Source organism: Tupaia chinensis, unplaced genomic scaffold (assembly GCF_000334495.1).
Source record: "Tupaia chinensis unplaced genomic scaffold, TupChi_1.0 Scaffold145870_1, whole genome shotgun sequence".
NCBI classification, from domain to species: domain Eukaryota; kingdom Metazoa; phylum Chordata; class Mammalia; order Scandentia; family Tupaiidae; genus Tupaia; species Tupaia belangeri.
The window spans coordinates 3839513-3849895 of record NW_006205727.1 but is presented as its reverse complement, the minus strand read 5'-3'; the positions used below and the strand labels follow the sequence as shown (position 1 = coordinate 3849895).

At 39.6% G+C, this 10383-nt stretch overlaps 1 protein-coding gene across 3 annotated transcripts in view; it reads left to right on the top strand.

Moving 5' to 3' along the window:
* The first annotated feature begins 6 nt into the window (after positions 1–6).
* The window catches only part of SCAF11 (SR-related CTD associated factor 11), a 73341-nt gene continuing 62964 nt past the window's right edge, over positions 7–10383 (top strand). For all 3 annotated transcript variants that reach the window (XM_027768327.1, XM_027768326.1, XM_014584207.2), the window contains exon 1: positions 7–185. The gene's annotated coding sequence lies outside the window, so the exon portion shown is untranslated. The remainder of the gene's footprint in view (positions 186–10383) is intronic.

The following is a 10383-nucleotide window of genomic DNA, read 5'->3' as shown; positions in this document are numbered from 1 at the left end:
CCGGGGTCCGCCCCCCGCCTCGCCGCCGCCTCCCGACTCGGCCCGGCGTGCCGGCACCCCCGCACCCCCCGGAACACCCCACGGCGGAGGAAGGAGTCCATGTTGGGGAACTTGGCGGAGTGACGGGGGCCTAGGGACCTGCGGTGGGGCCGCCGCGGGAGCAAGCGCCTCGACCTCGGCCTGAGGTAAACAGGGGCCGACCCTGGGGGGACGGGTGAGCCGGGGCAGCTGTCGGGGCGAAGTCGGAGTTAGGGGCCGGCGCCGAGGGGAGGAGCGGCTCCGAGACGAGAGGGCGGACAAAGTTTCAGAATCTCACGGCCCGGGCGGCGTTCTGCGCTCGGAGGAAAGTTGAGCTGCGCCGCTGGGAGGGAGAGGCTGCAGCTGGGGGGCAGGAGGAGGACCCTTTTCCTCCTGCCGCCACAGAAGGAGGCCCTGCTGGATCCGTCGCCGCCTCCCTGTCAGCACCCCGTCCCATTTCCTCCTTGTGGCCTAAGCGCCTCCTGCCGCCTGTGCCGGCGCAGCCTGTCCCCCACCCGGGTGCGGGGTCCTACAGGGTGGGGGCGGGAAGGGGCTTCACGCCAGAGACGCCACAGCCAGCTTCCCTTCCTGCAGTGGAAACGTGTCCTCCTGGGCTTCCGGGCGCCCTGACCCCGCTGTCTGCTCTACTTGGGAGACTTTGCTTTTGTCGCTGGCGTCCTAGCCCGCTTGTGAAACCAAACTTTACTACGCTGTGACCTCCCGAGTGCACGAATGGGAGAGTCGGCGCTCTAAGCTTCAGCCTTTACCCTGGGCTCCGAACTTCAGACTACTCTCCCACCCTCGGCTTTTTAACCTGCTGTCTGGGCTGACAGCTAAGGGCCAGGAGACAAACTTAGCCTGCTCACTCGCTCCTCCCCAGACCTAGGGATTTTGAAGCTTTGAAGAAATTGAATAGCGGTTTTACCACCTATATGTATTTTGAAAAGTTATTTTAAAACTAGACGCTGGTTTAGAGTACTTGATTAAACGATTCACAAATTAAAATGTTGAATTTAAAAATACCCTCGATTTATTAACCATACCGTGTTACCTACGGTATGTGGAAGCTGAGCGTTTTCATTCACTTTGGATTACATTTTTGACTAACATCTTTATCATACTATCAGTAAACTAAGATATTTAAGCAAGCTGATGAAAAAGTTTTATTATAACAATGTTTTATCTAATGCTGATCTTAAATTTCTCCCAATTTGGGAATTTCTCCCCAATTTTGGGAGAAACACTTTAAGTGCATTATTTTCTTGTTTTAAAAGAAAAGTTAATTCATGCGTATGACAATTTAAGTCAGCAGCAGAGTAGTGAATGCAATGCAGTCTTAAATACATGTTGGCTTTTGTGTTTTATTGGTAATTGAAAATCTTGAGGTATAATCAGATCTCTTTCCAATCGGCTTTTTGCTCTGCTGCTGCTTTGGCGGTTGGCTTTAAAATCTGTTTTGATACAGTTTAAAAGCTGCAATAAAGTTTGTGAGCCTTTTGTTTTTGCTATTTTAACTGATTATGCAAGAGAAATGAAATTTTAAAACTGTCTTTGAAACTTTTTTTATACTATGCTATCTGATTATCTGAATTTATATTATTTATAAAATGTGAGATTTTTACAAATTAATAATTCTTACTGTAGTTCCACTTTATAATGTTATTTGATGCTTACAAATATATTAACAATCATTTAGTTTCACATTCAGTGATTTTTTTTTTTTTTTGGAAAGGTTTTTGCTATAGGGCGCGAGCGCTAGCCAGACAGACCGAGAGAGACAGAGAGACAGAAAGCGAAAAGTCACCTCCCAGGGGGGATGGCCACGCTGCAATCCCTTCTCCTCCATTCTCCTCTTGGGATCTTGGGCATGCACGCAGGCGCACCCGGAGTGAGTTTTTTATGCCACCGGGTCCGGGACGCGGACTGAGGTCGACTACATGGGAGTCCAGCGACATAGTCATTACGCTAACTGCTGGTCCCCAGTGATTTATTTATTTATTTAATTTTTTTTTTTTGCCTGAGAATTTGACTACATTTTAACATTTTGGTAGGGTAAAATTTGAATGTTTGCTTACTGTAAGTATATTCATGCTATAAAGGCATTCTTCATGATGTCAAGGGGGAAGAAAATTATAGGAAAAATGTGAAATTGTGGGCCAGCAGGTCCTGTCGTGGTTAAGGTGCTGGACTCTCACTTGGCCAACTACAGTTCAAGTCCCGGACCTGGCGGCATGCTTTCTCACTCCTCCCCCACCTGTCTGTCTCTGGTGAGCCGTATGTGCCTTATAGCAAGTTACAAAGTAACAATAATGATAATAATAAATAATTAATAATTCTTTAAAAATGTGAAATTGTTCCTAAATATACAACCTGAAAACATATGTTATAGAGAGTTGTTTTTCTGTTATATCTCTGTGTAGTAGTGGGGCCCATGGTTAAAGATTGAAACTGTTTAGGCCTTATTCAACTTCGATCATCCTTAGGGCTCTAACCAGTGTTTAGGCAATTTTCTTGAAAACCTGTGCTGTTAGTAAAAATTGTTTGAATCAATGCAGTTACATGATATTGTTGGTTCATCATCAATAGCATTGTTTAGTAAAGTTTAAGTACCTGAACTTTTTAGGTTCATCAGTGAGAGACCATTGTAAAACCTTAAGTAAAGAAGCTTAAAAGGAATAAAAAGGAAAGTTAGCCATAGGATTATTTTCATCTTATCTTCCCTTTAGCAAGCTTTGCCATCATCAGTCTTGTGATTTTGCTATGTAAATTGGATCTTGGCTTAATTTTGTCCTGTGAAATAAAGTTAAAACTTGAGAGAAACTCTTCAGGGTTTTCGTGTGTGGGTTCCCCCCACTCCCCCGAGGTTTTAGCTATCAGGCACATGTGCTCTCCAGAAAGACACACAGAAAGTGAGAAATCACCCCTTGCAGGGGATGGCCACACCACAGTCCCTTCTCCATTCTCCTCTGGACACATAAGCACACGCATCCAGTGCAAGTTTAAGCCACTGGGTCTGGGACTCGAACTGCTGTCAACTACATGGGAATTCAGTGACATAGCCATTATGCCAACATTCTCCCTCACATTTATCACTTTTCCACATATAGTGCAATGTACTAACTTAAGTTTCTTGTCTTTGTTCTTCACTGTAATGCAACTTTTATGAGAAAAGGATTTGTTAGTTTTTGGTCTCTGTTTTGTCCCAGAACACCTCAACAATGCCTGATTTGTAGTAGGTATCAAGTGTAATTTTTAATGGATTAATATATTTTCAGTTACAAACATTAAATTAGTAATTATAGCTTGAAACTTTAGACTATGAAAGTCTCAGTCCATTGCAAAAATGTCAAGTTTCTTATACCCATGCATGTAGATAGACCTCCGTTCAATTCAGAAGTCCACATTTTTAAGAGAGATTGACAATGTGTGGTTTGAAACTGTCAGTCAGACTATAGAAGCAACAATGTATGCTTTGTTCAGTAGAAAGGTAAAACTACCTGATTTTAAAAACGTCACTGAGTGGCTCTATTAGATTTACTGCAGAGGCAGAACTGTGATTGTTAATAACGTGAATTGAAGGAAAGGAGTGGCAGCAAGAGTGGTTTTAGGAAGATAGGCTTTTAGAATAGTCAGAAGATGGACCAATTATGTAGGTAGATGGGATTTGAAATCAGCAAATCTCAGTTGACTGAAGGTAAAGGAGAGGGAAATTAATAAGAGGACTCTTGAGTTATAAACTGAGTTGATGATGGTAGTGCCAAGTAGAGACCAAAGTTCTTTTTGGTTTTGTCATATCTGGTTTTTGAAGTGGTTTTGGAGCTTCAGGTGGAAATTTCTGTAAATAATTAGATAATATGGTTCTAAAATTTAGGGGAGAAATATGGACTGGAAATAGAAACTTGGAGTTACCTGTGTATATAATGGAAACTATACCTTTGGGTGAGATTGCCTAGGGGAAGGACTATATCTTGGAAAACATAGAAACCCTAAGATGAAATCACAGTGATCTCTAATATTTAAAAAAAAAAAAAAAAAAAAAAAAAGTACCTAAAGAATGTGAGTTACCGAAGAATATTCTGAAGATTGGAGATGTAGCAGGTGAGTGTAATATTAATAGAAACCAAAGTAAGAGTGTTTCAAGGGGAGAACAGTTGGTAGGATCAATTGTTGATGAGAGTTGAATAAAGTAAGAACTAGAACATTTACCAAAGGTAATATGGAGTTCATTATCTTTTTGAGCAAGAACTACAGTATCATTCTTTTTCTTGAACTGTTGCTTCTATAATTGCTTAACTAGATCTAAAAATGCTAAGATCAAAGTTTAAGAAAATACCCACGTTACAGTAGAGAGCCAGTGTTTATCAAATATTTATTACGTGTCAGACATTCTTGTAGACATTTTGTATAAATTTTCACTTGATCTTTTCAGTAACCTTGCAGTGCTGAATGTATTAGACTCTTTTACAAAAATGAGTCCAAGGCTCTGGAGTAGTTAAATGACTTGTTGAGTCTGAGACCACTTGCTAGGTGTCTATACCTGGGTCCATCTGACACTTTGGCCTTTAGTTATTCATATATTATTTGGCCTCCCAAACTCTAGATCAGTGCTGTCCATTAGAGATTTCTTTTTTTTTTTTTTTTTGGAGAGGTTTTTGCTATAGGGCATGTGCGCTCGCCAGGCAGACAGAGAGAGACATAGAGACAGAAAGCCAGAAATCATCCCCCAGGGGGGATGTCACTTCGCAATCCCTTCTCCTCCATTCTCCTCTCGGGATCTTGGGCACGCACGCACACGCGCCCAGCGTGAGTTTTAAGCCACCGGGTCTGGGACACGAACCGCGGTCAACTACATGGGAGTCCAGCGACATAGCCATTATGCTAACTGCTGGTTCCCTGTCCATTAGAGATTTCTGTAGTGATGGAAATGTTCTGTGTCTGTGCTGCCCAGTACAGTAGGTGATAGTGACATGTGGCTATTGAGCACTTGAGATTTGGCCAGTGCAGCTGAGGAACTGGACGGAGTTTATTGCATGACACAGAAGCAAATCAAAGGTCATTGAGAATCTCACAAAGTCTAAGTAAAGAAGACCAATTAAGGAAAAAAGAGGTAAAAACACATATTGTTCATTTCAAAGGAGTACTGCTTTGTTTATCTGATAGTCTTAGATGCTGCAAATGAATTTTATGGGTAACTTTAAAAAAAAATGCAAACTTGTGGCCAGCAGGTCGCATGGTGGTTAAGGGAGGTAGACTCTCACAGGACCAACAGTGGTTTGAGTCTCAGACCTTGCAACTTGCTTTCTCACTTTCTCTCTCTCTCTCTCTGATACTCTCTGGTCAGATTAAAACATAAATAAGTACTGGGCTGGACTGAGGTGTGTGTCACACTGGGTAAAGTCGCTTTACAATCTAAATGATGTATAGCGATTAAATATATAAATAAATTAATAAATAAAAAAATATAAAAAACATAAATGAATAAAGTTTAAAAAGAAAAAAACGCAGACTTTCAGAAAAGAACCCAGTGCACTACAGAGAGTTCCCTCTCCCCGCCCCCCCCTCCCCAACTATTGGTAATTAAGTTGCAGGCGCTAGGTTTTAGCACTTCAAACATGGACTAGGAATTACCACTAGGTAACTGATACTTTTGTATCCTTCGAAATCAGGAAATTAAGCTTGTTATGTTACTACCCTCTAACCTCAGACCTTTTACAATTTTGGCCAATTTCCAGTCATTTTCTTTGTAACAGAAGGATTTCGTTCAAAATTCCGTATTGCATTTAATTGTAATGTCTTTTTAGACTCCTTTAGCATAGAAATTCAGTCTTGTCTTGACTTTTATGATCTTGATACTTGTAAAATATTACGGTTATTTTATTGTAAAATGTCTCTCAATTTGGGTTTGCCTAATAAGCCCTTGTGGTTAAATGGTGCATTTTTTCAGTTATGATGTCACGTTCTTTTCATTGTATCCTGTCAGATGACATATAATTTGTCATTTTAATCTCTTAAGGTGATTCTCCCATGCTTCTTCACTGTAAAGTTACTTTTTTTCCTCTTAGCAATTTTCTAGGGAGAAATTTTGATATTATAAAAATAGTCCATTCCTTATCAAACTTGCTTCTCATTTATTCTCAAATTGTCCCAGATGCGAAAGCCCTTCAAACAAGTTTCTGTTTTATTTTTCATGAGCTTTGAGCACTTGGTTTTTTTGGTTTGTTTGCTTGTTTAATTGCTAGAGGACATGCACAATTGCCAGAGAGAGAAAATACCCTTCTCATGGGGCATGGTCACATTACAATCCTTTCTCCATTCTTCCATTCTGTTGGGATTTGGGCCATGCGTGCACTTGTTCTTGGAGTGTTTTTCAGGGCACTGAGACTGGGATTTTTACTTGATTGGGTATAAGGGATCTGACTCCCTTAGTCACTGGGCCATAGGACCAGTTCACTTTTTTATACGAGACAATGTTCTAAGCTCTTATTATACTTGCCCTGAAACAGCCCTGGAATTAAACATTCTCCCAAGGATTGGTTTATTTTAGTGGAGAAAGGTATTTAGGAGACTATCATAAGATTTGGGTGCTGTATTTCTCTATCTATCTGAAGAAAACCATGACTTTATGCCAGTTTATCTAGTTTCAGTCTATTTAGTTTGTTCTAGTTTTCTCTTTGAATTTATAACTTTCATGAGAAGAAACCTGGTTCCCATTATCTTTACTATATTTACTGATTTCATCAATCCCCTGTATATAGCCAGTTGCATGGTCATTGCCTCGCCCTCATTGCATAACTTTTTTATTTTACTTAGACACTGACATTCTGTGCTGGGATGTACTCTACACTTCTCAAATACCTTATGCTGAAGGTCTGCTTGAGCTCCTTCTTGACATGGACATCTTAGTGACTTGGACTCCAGTTCCTCCATTCAGAATAGCAGCGTGCCCATATATTCTTTTAAAGATTATGCTTGGACTGGCTTCATGGTGTGGAGGTTAAGGCAGCCAGATTCTACATGAACAGCTGTGTGTTTTGAGTCCTACATCTTGCAACTTGAGAAAAATAATGGATGCGTGCTTGTGCATGCCCAAAATCCTGAAAAGAGGAAGAGATGGAGAAAGAATTGTGGCATAAACATTCCCCATGGCAGATGCTGCTTTTCTTTTCTTTCTTGGTCTCTCTGTGTCTCTCTGGCAAGCACATATGCCCTCTAGCAAAAAACAAAAACAAATTTACTCTTTATTGTTAAAGATTATTATTATGCCAAAACTGTTAGTGATGATTAGCAATCATATAAGGTCATGGGCACACATGTTCCCAGTACATGCAGGGAAACCTCCAGGTACAAAACCCAGGACTTTCCCATGTGGGTCCAGCATTACAGATTGTTATGTAACTACTGTGTAACTGCTTACTGAACTCTGTTATGTGGTATCCAGAGCCTTAACCATCATACTATGTTCTTGCCCAGCTTCTCTGTGTTTCTGTTTTCTGTGTTTCTATTTAAAGTGAGTTTCTTGTAGACAAGCATATAATTTCACTTTTTGTAAAAATCCAGTTTGATAATTTCTTTTAATTAGTGATTTTTGAGATTGTATTATTTACCTAATATATTCACTTCTGTTTCCTATTTTTACTTTGGTGGATTGTATGCATTTATTTTATATTCTAATTCAGATTTTTGTGTTGACTTTTTGAAAAACTGAATGTTTTTCTCCTGACCACTTTTTTTTAAAAGGTTTTTAATTAGTTAATTTTATAGATGGGTCTTTTTATGTTGCCCAGTCTGGCCTTGAACTCATGATCTTACTGCCTCAGCCTCCCAAGGAGATGGGATTACAGGGGTGTACCACCACATCTGGCTTTACTTGCTTTTGGACTTATCTCTTTTCATTATTTTTGTAATGGTTGCAGTAGGGCTTCATGGTCCAGTTAATTAGCCAGGAGCTAACTCTTGAGCACTTCAAATGTGACTAATTCAAATTGAGATGTGATGTAAGTGTAAATCACACCAGATTTCACAAAAAGAATATAAAATATCTCCTTTAATAATTTTTATTGGTTATATGCTTATTTTTTATTACATATTAAAATGATAATATTTTGGACATATCGAGTTAATAAAGTATACTAAATTGATTTTATCTTTTTTCTTTTCTCTTTCAGTGTGGCTATTACAAAATTTAAAATGGTGTATGACTTGCATTATATTTCTGTTAAACATGCTGCTTAGGGATTATCATATTTATACCTGAATGTTTGTGGTCTACTTAGAGTAAATATTTCACCACTTGTAATAAATGTCACCCTACAACTCTCCCAATCATCACTATGGAAGAGTTGTTACATGTATTGTACATATGTAATAAAAACCCTACCAATCGTGTGATTTTTTTTTGCTTTCAGTAATCGTACATGTTTAACAGAATTTAACAGGAGAAAAATAGTCTTTTATACCAGGTATTTCCTGTCTATCTTCTTTATTGATGAAGTTCCAAGTATCATTCTCTTTACCTAAGGAACTTCTTTTAGTGCCTCCCCCTCTCTGCTGCCCCAGAGAGCTAGCACACACAATGCACATGAACACACCCTGTGTTCCCCATCCCCAATCGAGGCATAGTTGTACTGCAGTTCTTTCTCCATTTCTCCATACTGTTGGGATTTGGGACATGTACACACATGTGGTCAGCACGTTTTTCAAGCCATTGTGGCTGGGATTTGAATTGCAGTTGGCCATGTGGGATCTGGTTTTCCATGAGGCTATAAAGCCAGTTCAGTCTTAATATCTTTTTTTTTTTTTTTTGAGACGTTTTTGCTATAGGGCACGTGCGCTCGCCAGACAGACAGAGAGAGACAGATAGAAAGCGAGAAAGCACCCCCAGGGGGGATGGCCACACCGCAATCCCTTCTCCTCCATTCTCCTCTCAGGATCTTGGGCACGAACGCACACACGCCCGGTGTGAGTTTAAGCCACCGGGTCCAGGTCTCAAACCGCAGTCGACTACGTGGGAATCCAGCGACATAGCCATTATGCTAACTGCTGGTCCCCAGTCTTAATATCTTTTAAAGTAGGTCACTGGTGAGAAATTCTCTTAGTTTTTCTTGGCTGGAAATACCTTTTCAAAAAAAATAATAATAACTTTTTCATACACTTTAACTTCTGATGGAGTTGTTCTCTAGACAGAGAATTCTAGGTTAACAGTTAACAGTTCTTTTAGGACTTTAAAATTGTCCTTCTGTCTTCTGGACACCATTGATTCTGATGAGATATTTGCAATAATAGGATCAATAATTTCTCTGAGTGTCATGTTTCTGTATTCACTTTAAAGATTTTTTTTTTTTCCCTCTGATTTCTGCTGTTGGTCATGAGTTACCTGAGCATGTTTCACTTTTGTATTTATCCTATTTGATGTTACCTTAGCTTTGTGAATCTCCAAATTTGTTTGGGAGGTTTCACTAAGTTTGGGAGGTTCTTAGACATTATTTTTTCAGTTTTTTTTTTCCCTGTACCAATTTCTTTTTCTCTTCTCTTTCTGGAACTAATTTATTAATGAAATAAATATAACTTTTGATATTGTCTGTAGGATTGTAAGGCTCTTCATTTTTTCCCCAGTCTTCTCTGTTTTCAGATTAAATCATTCCTATTGATTTAGGTTCACATTCATGCATTCATTCCTTTGTGTTTCTATTCTGTAATTGAGCCCTCATATGTTGTATTTTTCAGTTCTAGATTTTTTTTTTGTAAGTGCTATTTCTCTGCTGAGAATTTTTATCTTTCCATTTATTTTAGAAGTGTTTATTTTGTCTCCATGGAACATAGTTATAATAGCTACTTTAAAGTTCTTGGTAATTCCAATTTATGGGCTTTTTTGCTTTTTAAGAGATTTTTGCTATAGGTCATGTACATTTACCAGAGAGACAAAGAGAAACAAAAGAAAGTGAGAAATCACCAATCCCCCACCCCCACCCCCGGGGAATGGCCACGGCACAATCCGTTCTCCATTCTCCTCTTGGGATTTTGGGCACGCATGCATACACATGTGCCCATTGTGAGTTTTAAGTTGTTAGGTCTAGGACTTGTATTGTGGTTGACCACATGGGAGTCCAGCAATGTAAAATCATTATGCTATCTGATGGTTCTGGGGGTTGGCAGTATTAATTGTCATCTGGCTACGTTTCCTGATGCTTTCTATGTTGTCATTTTGGACTATATCCTGGACAAAACTATGTTGTATAGGCTCTGAGTCTTATAATGAAATCCTCTGGAAATGTTGTTTTGTTTTCGTAGTCAACCCATTAGACTTGGACTACAGATTTTGTCTTGCCTTTTTGGGGTAATAGCTCCAGCCTTAGTTCAGTTTTCAGT